This window comes from Meriones unguiculatus, chromosome 1 (genome assembly GCF_030254825.1).
Source record: "Meriones unguiculatus strain TT.TT164.6M chromosome 1, Bangor_MerUng_6.1, whole genome shotgun sequence".
NCBI classification, from domain to species: domain Eukaryota; kingdom Metazoa; phylum Chordata; class Mammalia; order Rodentia; family Muridae; genus Meriones; species Meriones unguiculatus.
Window position 1 is genome coordinate 141,344,766 of NC_083349.1, and position 18,704 is coordinate 141,363,469.

The window sequence follows — 18,704 nt, forward strand, 5'->3', positions numbered from 1 at the left end:
CTTCACCTGCAAAGACATAAAAGTCATGCTGGACAGGTGAGTCCTATTATTCAATAACCACACAGAAGCAAGATCTACGTGTTCTGTTTTAAATGAGACCATTTTTTAATTCTATGACCTTTGCTATCAAAGCAGCCCTCAATATATGTGACTGGGTTTGTGCTGCAGTTTTGTAAGTTGATTTATTCAGTGGAAATAGAGAACAAAATGACATTGTACATTGAGAATTTTATCTGGGAGCTCCATGGAATGACATGAAATGATAAGAACTCTCAGTAAAATTCTCTCTGTGTCAAAATTGATATCCAAATACTAGGCACATAGTAGTTCTAGTTTTCCTTTGAAGCAAATTAACCATTCACTTACCCACATTGATCTTTTTCTGTATTATAAGATTGTTGTTTCAAGCTTAAGTATTTAGCTACAGTGTCCTGCCTCAGCTTTACATTCCTAGAAATAAATTTTGAGATGTTTTTGTACCTTTACGTCAATATACTGATTTCCATTTTTGGATGCAATTTCCTTAGTAACATAAAACAGTAGACTCCTTATCTCGGAGACTTATCTCTGGGCACATGTTAGCATTACAGAAAACTGTTAAAAAGAATAATCTGCATTAAAAATTTTTGTCCTGGCTGAGAAAGAATGGAATGCTTTTGTAACTGTGGAAATAAATCATCTAAATTCACACACACACACAAAAAAAAAGGGTATTGGTGATTCCTCCTAAACATTTCTCATTGCCATAGCCCAGTGAACCTGCCAAGATAATGACAGGTATCCCTCACAACTCCTGTCACAGTTACCACTCTGTTGGCGTGAAACAAGCAAACCAGGAAAACACAAACACTCTCTGACCAAAAGCAACTGGGGAAGGAAGGGTTTATTAGGCTTTCCCCTCACAGCAGTCACAGCTGTGGGTGGTCACAAGCCATCACCAAAGGTATTCAAAGCAGGAACTCAGTAGAAACCAAAGCCACTGAGGAATGCTGTCTTACTCACTCTACTGGCTGTCTTACACAGATCAGCCTTGCCTACATAATGAAAATGCTGCCTACAATTGGCTGAGATTTCCCATCTCAATTATCAGTCAAGACAGTCTCCCACAGGCCAGTCTAGTAAAGGCAAAACTAAACTGATATTCTTTCTTCCGGATTGAAACTAAGTCATATCAAATTAACAATAAAACCAACCAAGACAACCCATTCTTGGTCGGCTTTTGGCCTCTTTTTGGAGAATATGTCACTGGTGCATGATCCCAACACTCATTCATTGTCCATTATCTCCTCAGTCTTGAGTCTTTACTGCCTTCAAATCCAGAACATCATGGAAAACTCCTACACACTGTGAAGTTCAACTGCCAGTTTAAGATACACCTTTGGCTCCCCTGACCAACATCTTCTATGTGCTGACCGTAGAAAGTATGTCCTACTCATGTAGGACACTTAATGATGTTGATTTCTTTATTAAAAAGATGATTCAGCCAGCCTTAATGAGACCTGATAAGTTAGGGTCAGAAGGAAGGGGAAGAGGACCTCCCCTATCAGTGGACTAGGCAGAGGGGGAGAAGAGGGAGAGTGGATGGGACTGGGAAGATAAGAGGGAGGAGGCTACATCTGGGATAAAAGGTAGTGAATAAAGATATAAATGAATTAAATTTAAAAAGAAACATTTCATTGATTCTATGCAAGCTTCCCGTCATCACCGCAATCCCATTCATCTTCCCTACTCTTCATATCCACCCTCTGTCCTTGCAACCTCCCCTGCAAAACAAAATAAAAAACAAAAATAAACAAATAAAACAAAGCATAAAAAAAATCTTACTGCAGAAGCTGTAGTGTGTCTCAGTGTGTCCCACAGTACACCCGTTTACACACATCGTTACTTGTTCATTGCAGTGAGTCATTGATCAGGTTCGAGGCCTCCGGCTTCTGCTACACCATCAATACTGCATCCTCACCAGGATTCATCTGGGTTATTCTTGTGTTGCCCTGTGTCATGGAGATCTTGCAGCTTTGGATCTGCAGGACTGGCCCTTGCACAGGCTGCATCAATGAGCGCTAGAGAGCTGGCCCTGCCGCTGGTCTGTCAAGAGGTGTGAAGTGGTGTGGGAGCAGGAGGATGCCCTCTGCTCCCATTCTCCTCACCACCTGAGGCAGTTGGTAGAGCTGGCCCTAGGTGCACGAGAGTGGGCCAGTTGACCCTGCCCCTCCCCAGCTGCAGTGCTTGGGAGAATGTTGTTTTCTTTTTGACCACAAGTAGTTTTCAGCCCCAGCTGGGGGAAATCCATCTTCCTAGAAGCTTCCACGTCACTGGCGCTGCTCTCTTGTTACTTACATCTGAATTTTCAGTTTTGGAAGAGAAGCAGCCACGTATTTCAATGCTAAACATCATATGAACAGTCCCAATAGAGTTCTTGCTTCTCTTTGAAACTTCATAAGCCAGGCCTCCACTGTCTGAATTCCACCCAGTACTATCTTCCAAGATCTTTCCAGAGCATCAACAACTTTTCCAGTTCAAGATTCAAAGAACTTTCACAATCTTCCCACAAAACATCATGGATAGGCCCATCACATCCACACTGCTGGTGCCAAATTCTGTCCCAGCTTCATTATATTTAGGAGAAATTTTAGGAGAAATACTGATGATTAATATTAAAAATTTCAGCTGAAGTTCACAATAATCAGATTTAGGAACCAGAACTCTTAGGTAGAGATTTTTACTTTTATTTTTGGTCCATATTGAATTTTTAAATCTTTTTAGTGTTATTTAATAGTGTTAACATTAACAAAGATGGTCTTCCTTGACTAACCAACTGAAGATTAGGTCTAACCTTTTTGGTAAAAGCATCCCAAGTTATAACCTTTTATGAGACTTCTAATGATGTAGTCTACAACAAAGACTATTTGTTTTACTTTCTTTTAGTTTGACTATATTTACTCCAAATGCACCAGTGTTTTTGGTAAATTAAGATTAAATAGCAGATCTAGACCAATTAGAATAGTGAAAAATTACTTATTTAAACGTTGAAACAACCAAGTAGTTCATCTATTTGAGAGTCCCTTTATAGTAAATGTTCCATATAGTGATTTTAACTCAGCATGACTGGTTCTCAGGTAAATACATTCCTTACCCTATGGTCTTTCATTGTGCTGTCAGGCCTACATTGCAGACTACATGGGTTGTAAGACCTTTTCTCTAAGTTAAAGTTGATCTATTTCCTATATTGTCGTTTCCATAATTTTTTTAAAAAAATCAAAAAGTTAAAACTGATGGACAATTAAGAGTAAATTGGCCTGTACAATAGCTCAGAAGGTAAATGTAGGTGATTGCTTTGAACCTAATAACCTCATCCTAATCTGAAGAACACAGAACCAAGTACCATACTTAGTTCTCTGACCTCCACTCATAGAGTACATACACACCAAATGAGTCATAAATGAATATAAATTGCTAATTTAATTTAAATAAATTAAAAATAAAAATGAACATAAAGTCGTATGAAAACACTAAAAATAGAATGTGCTTAAAAGGGAGTCCACAGTCTTCTCTCCCTTTAACAAGTAGTTTTTCAGTATCTCAGAATTAAACCTAAAGCTGCTTCTTCCAGGAATTTTTTAAACTGAGCCTTCCAAGTTGAATTATACAGTGAGCTTTATGGGAAAGAGAAGATCATCCAGTGTAGTTCTTGTCTTCCTCTACCTAAGGGTTTGTCACCGTTGCCCATCATGTGTGCTCTCTCTAGAGATACTCCTTCTGACGAACAGAGGAGTCTTTTACCTCTCTCTTCTCTTTCTGTCCTCACCCACCTGGCTGATGGACTCCTGTTCATCAAAAGCTGCTGAAGTCTGAGAGACATAGGTTAAAGTTATTCAACATTATTATTTTTTCATTCTGCAGTGTTCTTAAATCTGTTTCTGCGCATGCATTCACTTCTTTAGATTCCCACCAAATACTGAGAATAAAAATTCTTGGGAAATATTAGTAATATCTCTCCCTTAGAAAACAATGTGACATATTTTCTTTTTTTGTAATCTGGGAATAAACTTGACAGAAAACACCACAACTGTGAAGGTACAAACACACTTGTAGATATATACATACATATATATATATATATATATATATATATATAGAGAGAGAGAGAGAGAGAGAGAGAGAAAGAGATACCTTACTCTCTAATATTGTCTTATGTCTCTAATTTTTTGTAATTTTTGTATCATTTCTGTTCCCATATTTTCAAAGTATGTTTGAAAAGTGTATTTTTTCCACCGTATCTTATTTCTTTCATACATACACACAGCCGTCATATTATCACAACTACATAGGTAGTGCACATAGAAGTGTCATAGCTTTCTAATACTTCTCTAAAACCTGTTTCTAAACTTTCATCCAAGTTGAACATTAAAAGAGAAATTAAAAATATACATGACTTAACTTAGCTAATGTACAATTTTTCTGAAAATACAAAGTTCAGGGGAGAATCTCAAGGGTTTTCTTCCTCATATGTTTGAGTATTTAAACTCCACTCTAGAAAAAGATTTTGTGTGTGTGTGATTTTATGTAGCATAAAGTTAACATTTTTGGCACATCTCAGTAAAGCTGTGTTAGAGGAAAACCACCATTCAGAATGAGAGGCACCTTGTTTCTACCAAGAAAATTGTGGATGGTCTTCTCTCTCCCTGTAAAATGTATTCTATATTTTCATGAACCATAAAAACACCTTAAAATCTCATACTAATGACAATAATGGCACCTTTTAAATAGTGCTAGCAAGTGTAAAAGTACAAAACCTCTCTGGAGTCTCATATAATATGCAAAATAAATTATTATGCCACTTCATTTAGTGAACATTAAGTCAGCCTCTTTAGTTACTCATGCCATCAGTTTATTTCACTCAGCTGAATAGTTCAATAATATTTTCATTAAATATTTATTTGAGTGCTCAAACACTTCAAATGAAGGGTGTATCCACTGACATTCAAGACAGTCTCCCGGCTGATAGCAGAAGTCATTTTGTTGGTGCGCTCATTTGCTATGGCTTACAATGATGTTTTCCATTAGCTTTAACTGTCACATACCTGACATTATAACAAAGACCGCCCATCATGTGCTATACTTTTTAAATTTTACTCTTTCATTGTGAAATTATTGACTATAGATGATTAAATGCATTTAAAAAGTTAAGGTCACGGGATGCTAATTCATCTAAGAAACCCTATTCGCACTACTTTGCTTTTAAAAATTAATTCTTTTATTTTGTGAGATTATATATAATTATACCATTTCCTCCTTTCCTTTTTTTCCATAAAAACTCTCTCATACACTTTTCTTTCAAATCAATGGAAAATATATACTTTTGTATTTATATAATGCTATTCATGCAATTGAATTTCTATCTTATTAAATAAAGATTAATCTCATTTTGACTTTAGGTTCATTGTAATTTTTAAAATATTTCTTGTTTGAAAATGTCATATACAAATCTGTGTTATTTTGATCATATCTATTCACTATTTTCTTTCCCAAGTATAACTCCCATCAACATTTATGAATTTTTGATATAATAATGTGAGACAGAATGATCTTTGTAATTTGATTATATTTATTTTGAAATCCTAAATATCTGAGTAACCAATTATTTGCCTGAAATATGTGGACCACATTCAAAGACACACTAGAATAAGGACCACTAACTGCTACCTAGAGCTCAATTTAGAAAGCAAATTCAATTCTGTAATTTTAAGTAAATACACAGCTTGTTTACTGCCCTCTTTGAGTATTTGTTCTACTTAAAACTTGATAAGGAAGCTAATAATTACTGACTCTATTATGAGACTCCATTTAAAAGATGTAATTATTGCTATAAACATGGAAGTGGCCGTAAAGTTACTTATTCTATTTAAATGGAATTAAATATCATTATTTCCATTCCCTGTGGCTGATACACTTAGGACCAATCACTGTTAAGGTAACCCACGCTCAGCTTAAGGCCACGTGTAGCAGTACCCTCTCACTGCTGGCTTCAGATTGCAGACAGGAAAAGCAATTCAGCTTTCTTAGCCTGGCTCTTCACCTACTGTTTATGCAACAGGTTTAGTCAAGAGGTTTTAACAAAACCAGAAACTCTCATTTATATCATCCGGTTTTCCATTGTTTTAAATTTAAATTTACACTTTTTAATTTATTCACTTTACATCTCAATCGTACCCTCCCTTGTCTTATACTGGACCTGCCCTCCCTCCTTTCCTCTTCTCCCCAGATTCCCCTCCCTGGTCCTCAGAAAGGAGAAACCTCCTCCCTACCAACGGACCCCAGCCTATCAAGTCTCATCAGGACTGCCTGTATCCTCTTCCTTGTGGCCTGGCAAACCCTGTCACTCTCCCCTGGGGTTGGGGGTGGGGCTGATCAAGGAGCAGGCAACAGAGTTCATGACAGAGACAGCACCTGCTCCCCTTGGTAGGATACTCACATGATGAAGACTGAGCTGCTCATGTGCTCCATCTGAGTAGGGACCTAGGTCCTCGCCATGCATGGTCCTTCATTGGTGCATCAGTCTCCTTGGGCATCCCTGGGCCCAGATTTGTTGACACTGTTGGTCTTCTTGTGGAGCTACTGCCACTCCTGGTCCTTCTATCCCTCCACTCTTCCATAAAATTCCCTGTGCTCTGCCCAAAGTGTGGCTATGAATCTCAGCCTCTAATCCAATCCCCTGCTGGATGGAGTCTTTCAGAGGACATCTATGGTAGGATCTTATCTCCTTCCCTCTCTTCAACTGCTTCCAAACAGACATTCTGTTTGCTCTTCTGAATGAGAATTAAGCATCCCATTTAGGTGCTCCTTGGTAATTAGCTTCTTTAGGTCTGTGGATTAAAGTATGGTTATCCTGTATTATATGGCTAATATCTGCTTATAAGGGAGTTTATACTTTGTTTGCCTTTCTGGGTAAGGGTTGTCTCACTCAGGATGATCTTTTCCAGATCCACTTATTTGCCTGCAAATTTCCTGATGTCCTTGTTTTTAATAGCTGAATAATATTTCATTGTGTTGATGTATCACAGTATCTATCTATCTATCTATCTATCTATCTATCTATCTATCTATCTATCCATTCTTCAATAGAGGGACATCTCAGTTGTTTCCAGCTTCTGGCTGTTACTATGCACATAGTTGAGCAAGTATCCTTGTTGTATGGTGGAGCAACTTTTAGGTATATGCCCAGAGGTTGCATAGCTGGATCATGAGTAGAGTGGTTCCCAATTTTCTGAGAAAGCACCAGATTAATTTCCAAAGTGGTTGTACAAGTTGGCACTAGCAGCAGTAATGGAGGAGTGTTTCTCTTTCTCCACAACCTCGCCAGTATGTGCTCTCACTTGATTTTTTTTTAATCTAATCATTCTGACAGGTGTAAGATAGAATCTAGAGTTGTTTTAATTTGCATTTCCCTGATGACTAAGGATGTTGAGCATTTCTTTAAGTGCTTCTTGGCCATCTGATATTCCTTTGTTGGGAATTCTCTGTTTAGCTGTTTACCTCCTACATTAATTGAACTATATATTTTGTTGGTGTTTCATTTTTGAGATCTTCACATGTTTTGGATACTAGCCCCCTGTCAGATGTAGACTATGTAATTCCCATCAAAATATTAACACAATTCATTATAGAACTGGAAAGAACAGTTCTCAACTTTATATGGAAAAAAAACCCAGAATAGCAATCCTGTACAATAAAATATCTTTAAGATGTATCTCCATCCCTGATCTCAAGCTGTACTATAGAGCAACAGTAATAAAAACTGCATAGTACTGACATAGAAACAGACTGGTGGATCAATGGAATAGAATTGAGGATACAAAAATAAACCTATGAACTTACAGACACTTGATTTTTGACAAAAGAACCAAAACCATGCAATGGAAAAAAAAAATAGCATCTTTAACAAATGGTGCTGGTCTTACTAGATGTCTACATGTAGAAAAAATGCAAATACAGATATATTTTTCACCCTGCATAAAACTAAAGTCCAAGTGGATCAAAGATCTCAACATAAAACCAGGCACACTAAATCTTATAGAAGAAAGTGTGGGGAAGAGCCCTGAACTCATTGGCACAAGAGACAACTTCCTAAGTAGAACACCAACAGCTCAGGCTCTAAGATCAACAATTAACAAACGGGGTAGGAAATCTTATGAAAGAGGGGGAAATAGAAAGACCTGGAGGGAACAGGGGCTCTACAAGGGGAGCAACAGAACCAAAAAATCTGGGCACATTGTTCTTTTCTGAGACTGATACTCCAACCCAGGACCATTCATGGAGATTACCTAGAACCCTGCACAAAAGTAGCCCAAGGCAGCTCAGTATCCAAGAGGATTCCCCAATAATAGGACCAGGGGCCATTGTTGACATGAACTCATGGGCTGGCTCTTTGATCACCTCCACCTGAGAGGGGAGCAGCCTTACCATTCCACAGAGGAAGACAAAGAAGCCAATCCTGGTGAGACCTGATAGGCTATAGTCAAATGGAAAGGGAGAAGGACCTCCCCTATCATTGGACTGGGGGAGGAACATAGGAGAAAATGAGGGAGGGTAGGATTGGGAGGGGATGGGGAAGGGGGCTAAAGCTGGGATACAAAGTGAATAAACTATAATTAATTAAAATATTGGGACCTCATGAGACTGAAAAGCTTTTTAAAGCAAAAGACACTGTCAATAGAAGGAAATGACTGCCTACAGACTGTGAAATATCTTCCTCAAGCCTTTCATTAACAGTAACCTGTTAATGTCTTACAATGCCTTCATGGGTTGTAGGGATCTGACTTATTATTGCTGCTTCCTCAGGAATCCCAGGACTAAGGCCAGATACGGTTCTTGCAGTTCTTTCCTATCATCATGTTTACAATCCTTCCTCCCGTGCACTACTGATGTTCTGTAACTTTTATATGAATCTAATATAATATCCTCAGTGTTATGCTTCTGAAACAGCTTTAATGAACGCAGAATTTTGTTAGTCAAACAAGAATATTGGAGAATGAAGTTATTAAAATTTATGAGAAGATAACAGGAATCTTTAGCTATGTCAGATTAGACTCCTCAGAAACCAAGCCCTGGAAAATCTGAGAGAAAAATGTAAAAACTATAAATAGAAAAAAGACAAGCAAGACTGTCCCATCCAGGTAAATCTAACAAAAGTATGAAGTATGGCTATTATGAAATGGAATACAGGACTACTAGCTAAGAATACACACACACATACACACACACACACACACACACACACACACACACACACACACACACATATATATAAAACATACTTGTCCTAAATATTAAATGAAACAATCTCATTCTAAACAAGTTTCTTTCTAGGTATCCCATACTTGCATTTTCTAAATTTGGTCACCTTAGTCAAAGGCTTTTCTCTTCAGAGAGGCCACACACACACACACACACACACACACACACACACAGATTTGGATGGAGAAAAGGCAAGTATACTTTGTTTGTTTTATGTTCTTTTTATTTTTAATGTTTTACATAATATATTTTGATCATGTTTTCTTGTTCCCTAACTCATCCCAGATAGCCCCTATCTTCTTACCTACCCAAGTTCATGTTTTTTCTTTACACCCCAAAACAAACAAGAACAAAAACAAACAAATAGACAAAATAAAATTTAAAAAAAACTAAAACAAAACCCCACCCCACCCCAAAAATAAACAAATCCCTAAATGACCTATGTGTGGTCCAATTACTTCTAAGTACCCAGTGACACTCCGTTGGATAAACTGAGTTCTTTAATTTCCCAACAGTAATCATCTTTGAAATAGTTTCTTGATTAGGTGTGGAATTTGTATGTACCACCTCTTCTCAATGCCAGTATGTTGTCTGGTTTGAACTTCTTAAGTTCTAGCATGTGCTAACGTTATTCCCATAACGTTTGTGCCAGTAATGCACCAGCACATCTTTCAGGCAGGTTGATGCTGCAGGTCGAATGTTTTGTAGTTGGATGATATTGATGAATACTCTTCTCTTTTAGTAACATGGAAAGTACCTTCAAGCACCACGAATGCAAGTTAGGAGTGAAGCTTCTATTTGGGCACCAGTTGATTTGTTACTTAGCTGTGTCTTCAGCAACAGTCCTGATCATCAGGTTGTCTAGAGTAACCACTAGCTTCAGCATTCGCCCATCATGTTTGGGAGGCGTAAGTCTAATGGCATTGGCTAATGACTAAACAAGATGTAACCCATTCCTGGCTCTGGAAGTATACTTGGATGCATTGATCTGTGATTTGTCTTGAAACAACTCCTGATACAAATAGGAAGAAAAAAAAATCTTTATATTTAAACTTGCAGGCAAATGGTAGGAACTAGAAAAGATCATCCTGAGAGAGGTATCTTAGTGTCAGAAAGATACACATGGTATGTAGTCACTTATATGTGGATATATGTGGATATATTATAGGATAAACATACTAAAATCTGTACACCTAAAGAATCTAAGCAAGAAGGAGGACCCTGGGTAAGATGATCAATCTCCATTTAGAAAGGCAAATGGGATAGACATTGAAAAGAGGGAGAAAACAGGGAATAGGAGAGGAACCTATCACAGAGGGCCTCTGAAAGACTCTACCTAGCAGGGTATGGAAGCAGATGCTGGGACACATTGCCAAATTTTGGGCAGAGTGTAGGGAATCTCATGAAAGAAGGGGGAGATGGAAAGACCTGGAGGGGACAAGAGCTCCACAAGGAGACCAACAAAGCCAAAAAATCTGGGCCCAAGCGTCTTTACTGAGACTGATACTCCAAACAAGGACCATGCATGGAGGTAACCTAGAATCCTTGCACAGATGTAGTCCATGGCAATTCAGTCTCCAAGTGGGTTCCCTAGCAAGGGAAACAGGGACTGTCTCTGACATGAACACAGTGGCTAGCTCTTTGATCCCCTCCCCCTGAGTGTGGGGGGCAGCCTTAACAGACCACAGAGGAAGACAATGTAGCCAGTCCTGATGAGAGCTGATAGACTAGGGTCAGATGAAATGGGAGGAAGACCTCTCCTATCAGTGGACTGGTAGAAGGAAAGGGGAGGTGAAGAGGGAGGGAGAACAGGATTGGGAGGAGGGGAGGAAGGTTGCTACAGCTGGGAAACAAAGTGAATAAATTGTAATACATTAAAAAAATGCTAGGAAAAATCATTTAAATTTTTAAAAGGAAAAACTATGTCAAAGATGCCATTTCAGTAGTCTGGGTTCCAGATTCACTTTATTTGCTATAGTATCTACTGTTAAGAGTCAAGGTCAACAAGGTTTTGGTTTTTGTTTGTTTGTTTGTTTTGTTTTAAGGGTTACATAGTAAAAATTTTAGATCATGGACAAAACAGTATATGGTAACTACTAAATTTGACATTAAATTGTGAAAGCATTAACAGACAATATATAAATAAATGTTCAGCTTTGTTTCAATAAAACTGGGAAAAAACTGTAGATTTATGGGATTCCTTCAAAAGCTGAAAAGAATGGGGGGGGGGAGTATCCTCTCTGCACTCACATTTTTTTTCATTCTGACAAATTTGCATGCCCCAAACCTAAATAATTTTATGTTTTTTTAATGTTTCTGCAGACATAAGAATCAGTATATGCCCTGTAAGATATTTTAACATGTTAGAAGTTACAAGTTCATGGGGGAGAAGCTATTGTCTTTAGATGCAAACATTGCTTTTAATCAGATATAATCCTTCTGAAAGTAACTGAAACAAGCATGCACGTAGTACACAGGTTTCCTGAGGATGAGTTCATACAGAAGGAAATAGTTCTTCCAAGTCAGAGAGGAAAACTCTCTGGGGAGCAGAGGCAACTTGGAGCAAGATTTCATTTTATTTTATGTTCTACTGACAATTCCATATCCTGATTTTATTGTTGGGACATCCTAGGTAATTAAGATGCTAATTACTGTTGGTATTTTCCTCTTACCCTAAGGTCTTTTGAAGTCAAATTATTTTTAAGTTAACTACAGTTTTCTGACTCTTTACAATGGGGAAATAGCAAAAGAAAGACTGCCTCTAGGTCTGATGAAAATATTTTTCTATAACACATGATACTGTCTAAAAGTATAATTGCTTGTCTAGACTCTATCACTAAGAACTGCCTATGATTTGTATGATCAGTCCTTTAGTGTGTGACTATATACATCATGTAATAGTACATGAAGTAGTTAATAGAAAGGTCACTTGGTTGACAACCAAGAGAGATCGCCTTCTAGTGCTGCTAGCACTATTAGTTACATATTTATTTCAGGAAAAGTGAAAAAAATAACTTTACTTCAAGAATTCTGACTAGAATATGCAGTCCTGGTAAGCTGCAGGCAGTACATCTTCCTTGCTTCTAGTCAGATAGGCAAAAAATGTCAATCATGGTAGAGAATTAAATGCTCTTGTACAGAAAAAAAATATGTCACAAAAGTTGTTTCTGAAGCATAAAAACCAAATGCCTTGTCCTACACTCACTTATTCAGTTGCATCTGTGTTCTTTAGCTGTGCCAAACAAGGCCATCTTGATGTGGTCTCTTCTCCATCCCTCTCTTTTCTACCATGTCTCATTAAATCACACAAGACTAGAGTATCAACACTCAGCTTTCTGTCTTCCCATTATCTTTGATTAAAAGTGCTCTATCATACTAGAATATAATCACTGCAAACCATCCTTACTTCACATGGCTGATAGCTACTTATCATTTAACTTTTTGTTCAGTAAAATACTCTTCAGAAAGCCTTTTATTCTTTCCCAATCTTGGCTGGGTGCATTTCATCAACTTTTCCATAAAATCACAATGACATATTAGTATGCTAACCCTGCTTATGTGTTCCATGCCCTAGATATATTTAGAAACACAATATCCATTTATTTGCATTCAATAATTTATGAGATTTTTCAAGATTCATACAATAATGCCCCAAGTAGTTTATTGAATGGATGGATGCATGAATAAATAAATCAACAAATTAATGAGTGAATGGAAGGTCTCTGGATGACCACTGCAACTTACAGTCAATAATCATGAGGAGATGAAAATATCAGTCTCATTTTAAATAAAGTTCTATTTATTCTTGATTGATTAATAAGTAAGGAAGCCTCTTAGCTACTAAGAAGTTTACCAAATCATGATAAAAATAATTGATGCTACAGTTAAATCAATATAGGAAATTCATGGTAGAGGTTTTGTAATACTACAATTTAAAAATATCATAGTAACATATATGATAGATTCTATTTTGAGCCATTGTTTTGCATGTTCAGGCTTGGCTGTGTGTGTGAATACCTGCATGGCATTGCGTGGGCATATGCATGCATGCACCAGAGTGTGTTTCCTCTGAATAGGATAAATTATTAGAGCAGTTTGACAAAGAACAAAATGACACATGTTTATTTTCCATACATTACCTTTGTCCTTCATTTCTAAAATAGAGAAAGATTAGCTTTCCTTCTTCAGCTTTAGTTTTAAAGAAAACAATTGATTAGCTCTAACAGAATAAATTAACAAAATCATTTACAATATGAGACAAAATATGAATTTTTAAAAACACTATGTTTTTATTTTTTGTTTTTAACTAATTTTTTATTAATTACAGTTTATTCACTTTGTACCCCAGCTATAGTCCCCTCCTTCATCCCCTCCCAAAGCCATCCTCTGTCCATCTCCTTCCATTCCCCTCTCCAAGTCTACTGATAGGGGAGGACCTTCTCCCCTTCCCTCTGATCCTAGTCTATCAGGTCTCAACAGGATTGGCTGCACTGTCTTCTTCTGTAGCCTGGCAAGGCTGCTCCCCATTCAGGGGAAGGTGATCAAGGAGCCAGCCACTGATTTCATGTCAGAGACAGTCCCTGTTCCCATTACTAGGGCACCCACTTGGACACTGATCTGCCATGGGCTACATCTGTGCAGGAGTTCTAGCTTATCTCCATGCATGGCCCTTGGTTGGATCTTTTTATTTTTAAATATACTATTTCATTAATTATTTGAGAATTTAATGCATGCATACAATGCATTGCTCTTCAATTTATTTCACTATGGTCTTAAATTTTTATTTTCTATGTACAGAAAAGCATATTTAGGGTAATCAAGAAAATTCAAGAAGTGGGTTAAGACCAACTAACTGAAAACATTTTTCTAGTTATCAATAACTGCTTAATTACAATACAGAAATTGCTATTCATCTCATTATTTTATTTTCATTAAACAGAATTCTGATATCTAAATATTACTTTTTATCTTTAATATAATTTATGAATAAGAAATAAGTAATCTATCAAAGTGGCTATTTGAAGAGTTCATCTTTCTTGAAAGAGATTATGTCTAATATTCTTTTTTTTAAGTTCATTCCCATCATTTATTTTTTATTGTTTATTATTATTAGTTACATTTTATTAACTCTGTATCCAAGATGTATCCTGCTCCCTTATTCGCTCCTAATCCCACCCTCCCTCCCTCAGCTTCTCCCTGCCCTTTTCTAAGTCCTCGGATTGGGGAGGACCTCCTCCCCTTTCGTCTGGCCCTGTTTTATCAGGTATCTTCAGGGCTGGCTGCAAAGTGCTCCTCTGTGGCCTAGCAGGACTGCTCCTCCTACTTAACAGCATAAAACCTCATTTTCCAGAGGCCCTCTGTGGTAGGCTCATCTCTTTTTCCTTGTTTTCACCTTCTTTCAACATATATCCCATTTGCCTTTCTGAAAAACCCTACCCAACAGGGTATTAAAACAGATGCTGAGACTCACAGCCAGACTTTGGGCAGAGTACAGGGAATCTTATGAAAGAAGGGGAGATAGAAAGATCCGTAGGGGACAGGAGCTCCACAAGGAGAATAACGGAACCAAAATATCTGCGCCCAGGGGTCTTTTCTGAGACTGATATTCCAACCAAGGAACATTCTTGGAGATGACCTAGAACCCCTGCACAGATGTAGCCCATGGCAGCTCAGTCTCCAAATGGGTTCCCTCATAAGGGGAACAGAGACTGTCTCTAACATGAACTCAGTGGCTGGCTCTCTTTATCAGCTCCTCCTGAGGTGGGGCAACATCAGGCCACAGAGGAAGACTATGAAGGACAGTCCTGATGAGACCTGACAAGCTAGGTCAGATGGAAGGGGAGGAGGTCCTCTCCTACCAGTGGACTTGGAAAGGGCCATGGGAGGAGCTGAAGGATGAAGGGAAGTTGGGATTGGGAGGAGATGAGGGTGGGGCTACAGCTGGTATACAAAGTGAATAAATTGTAATAAATAATATATATATTAAATAAAAGCAGAGAGCAAAGGAAAAAGATCCCTTATTTACCAACAATTATATTTTTGTAGTAAAGAAATCTATCTTATCTTCCAAAGTATCATATATCTACTACTAAACAGGGGAAGCATGAAATATACATAAATAATAATTTAGAGGAGGGGAATGGGCACAGTTGGACCCGCCATGTTGTACTTATGAGTATGGGGATGGTGCAGTTCTACTCCTTGGAAAAAGAGGACGGGCACCTATGCTCTTCCATAGCCGCACACTATGTCATAGGTGAGTAGCTCTTACACAGACTGCTTCACTTAGAGCAATTACATGTCTGCCATGCAGGGTGCAAGGTGTGACAATCTTTGCATAAAGGGGTATTCTCATCTGCTTTTCTCAGCAGAAGAATAGATAACTGTACATTATTTAGCTTTTGTCTGCAATGGGACAAAAATAATAATAAGGTGTTGAAGACTTATCTGAAGTAAGTCAATGCCACTGTCATTCAGTGCAAGGGGATGAAGAGTCACACACACACATATACACAGAAACATACACATATACACACACGATCACCATTCTTGAAATATACACTCTGAAATGTAACACATATGCTGCTCATTTGTTGTAGTAATAAAATTAGGTAGCTATTATCTACACCTGTTACCAATTGTCCTGGCTAGGTTTATTTCAAATTGACACAAGCTAGAAGCACCTGAAGGATTGAAACCCAATTGAGAAATTGCCTCTATAAGTTAAAAATGTAGGACATTTTATTAAGCATTTGTTAATGGGGAGGGCCCAGCCTATTGTGGGTGGTGCCATCCCTGGACTGGTGGTCCTTGGTTCTGTAAGAAAGCAGACTGAACACAACAGGAGAAGCAAGCCAGTGAGAAGATCTCCTCCATGGCCTCTGAAGCAGATCTTGTCTCCAGGTTTCTTCCCTGTTTGAGTTCCTATCCCAACTTCCTTCAATGATGGGCTATTATGTGGGAGTTTACACCAAATAACCTTTTTCATCTCTAATTCGATTTTGGTCACAGTATTTCATCACAGCAATAGTAACCCTAACTAGGACACCAATAAAGCCCTAAACTTATTTTCACCAAGTAACAGCTTTGAGAATTAAAAGTTTGGCTGATGCCAAAACTACTTCTTTCTTCAGGGACAACATATTGTCTTTTACGTCAATCATTATAGTTAGTTGCCTACTGTTTGAATCCCATTCTGATTAGCACGTACAAATTCAAAGGCCTCTCATTCTTGCTAACTTGTAGTATACTATAGCTGAATAAAATTTTTACTTCTACTGCAAAGAGCACAAGAACATTATCTATGTAATTATTGTAAACGAAATAAGATCCATGTATATTTAACAAAGACAAGAACACTAGAAAAAAGCCAACAAGTCCTGTTCCAGGATTCTGTCTCTCAGATTTGTACTTTTTATTCTTTTTCCTGTTACTTTTCTCTTCCTTTCCCAAAGAGAGTACGCAGATGAAACTATTCTCAAACTTCCAATACTCTTGTTCCTGCCTCATAAATTATGGGATTAGAAGCATGGGCCACCACACATCTTCAAGAAGAAAATTGTATTATCTATTTGCTTACTGACCTTTGCAGGTAAACTGTTAGTCTTTTCTTTACCCCCCAAAGGAAAGACAAATAATAGAACAAATCATGGTTAAATCTCACATACTTTAGTAAGAATCACATAGCATTTTGTAACTTTTGAAAGTAAACTATATACTTATTAGTAAATATCTCTTGAGAAAAAAAATGGCAGATAGGACCTACTGACTCCAAAAAAAAAAAAAAGACCAAACAAACAAACAAACAAAACAACAACAACAAAAAAATTAGACATTGGGACTTAGGCCAGCATATTATGAACTGTTCACTAGAACTGACCAAATATAGCTGCTAAATATTGAGCATGTAGCTTAATTACTGAGAAAATGAGTTATTTTATTGTTATTTTATTATTATTATTTCTTACAACGTAGTCACTTTGTATTCCAGCTGTAGCCCCGTCCTGCCTCTCCTCCCAGTCCCACCCTTTGTTCTTCTTCCCTCACTATGTCCCTCTCCTAGCCCACTGATAGGGGAGGACCTCCTTCCCTGTTATCTGACCCTAGCCTATCAGGTCTCTCCAGGACTGTCTGGATTCTCTTTCTCTGTATCCTAGTAAGGCCACCTCGACAGGGGGAGGTGATCAAAGAGCAGGTAACTGAGTTCATGCCAAAGACTGCCCCTGCTCCCCCTACTAGAAAACTCACATGAAGACTGAGCTGGATGCGGACACACATACCCAAACTTTGGGCAGAGTGCAGGGAATCTTATGGAAGAAGGGTGAGATAGAAAGACCTGGAGAGGACAGGAACTCCACAAGGAGAGCAATAGAGCCAAAAAATCTGGACCCAAGGGACATGCAGAACTGATGAATCAAGCAAGGACCATGCATGAAAAGGACCTAGAACCCCTTCTCAGAGCTCATTTAAAAAAAAAATAGAAATAACATATGTATTCCTCAGGAATTGATGAAGATGATAGTAATGCATTTTTAAAAGTTAAATTCTGAACATTTTATTCAGAAGCACATCACGTAATTTAGTAATTATGTAATTCAGTAATGTAGAGTTTAAAAGCATCTCTAAACATGTAAGTCAAGACCAAAACCATATTACATGTAAGTCTAATGTATCTTTACAAGCTATAGAACCATTACTTTGCCTCCAAGAAATGCTTGCATGGAAAATTTTTTCTCTTCAAAACACAAAAGTGTGAAATTTTCCAATAAGATTATTTTTACTTCTATTTTTAAAAATGTATATAGTGTTTATTTCCTTTGAAAAATCTCCATAGAATGTGAGTTTGCAGGAGGCATTTGCTCTTCCATAATCAGTAGGATTGCAGTTTTCCCAGAAGCTGCAGTACATCTAGTTCTATGTAAGAAACATGCCTACTTTCCCTGGGGGTTGTGTTCTTCTCTGTTTGCCTGTGAGTAATATAGCTCACCCACTCCTTGCATCCATCCGAGATGCTCTGCTTCTGTGATACTAGAATGCATTAGTCACTCAATACTCATATGCTTCTCTGTAAAACAATACCTTGGCTGATACCGGTTATTACATATTCTGCTTTTTGTGTCCTCTTCTCTCTCCTAACGTTTACCCTCCTCCCCCTCTTTGCTTTTTCTTCTTTGACTATTCTTAATATAAATCATAAAAAGTAAATTCTGGTAACTCAATGAATGGAATAGCTTGTGATATTCATTCAACATAAGTTCAAATTTCAAAATATAAAAAAAATACATAGTTCTCTATGGTTTATCTCACAGTATTTGCAGAATAAGAGATAAATCAAATAGTAACCACATATTATATGTGTAATATACTCATCTGACCTCCCATTTGAAAACTAAAATAACACCCAGCAAGGA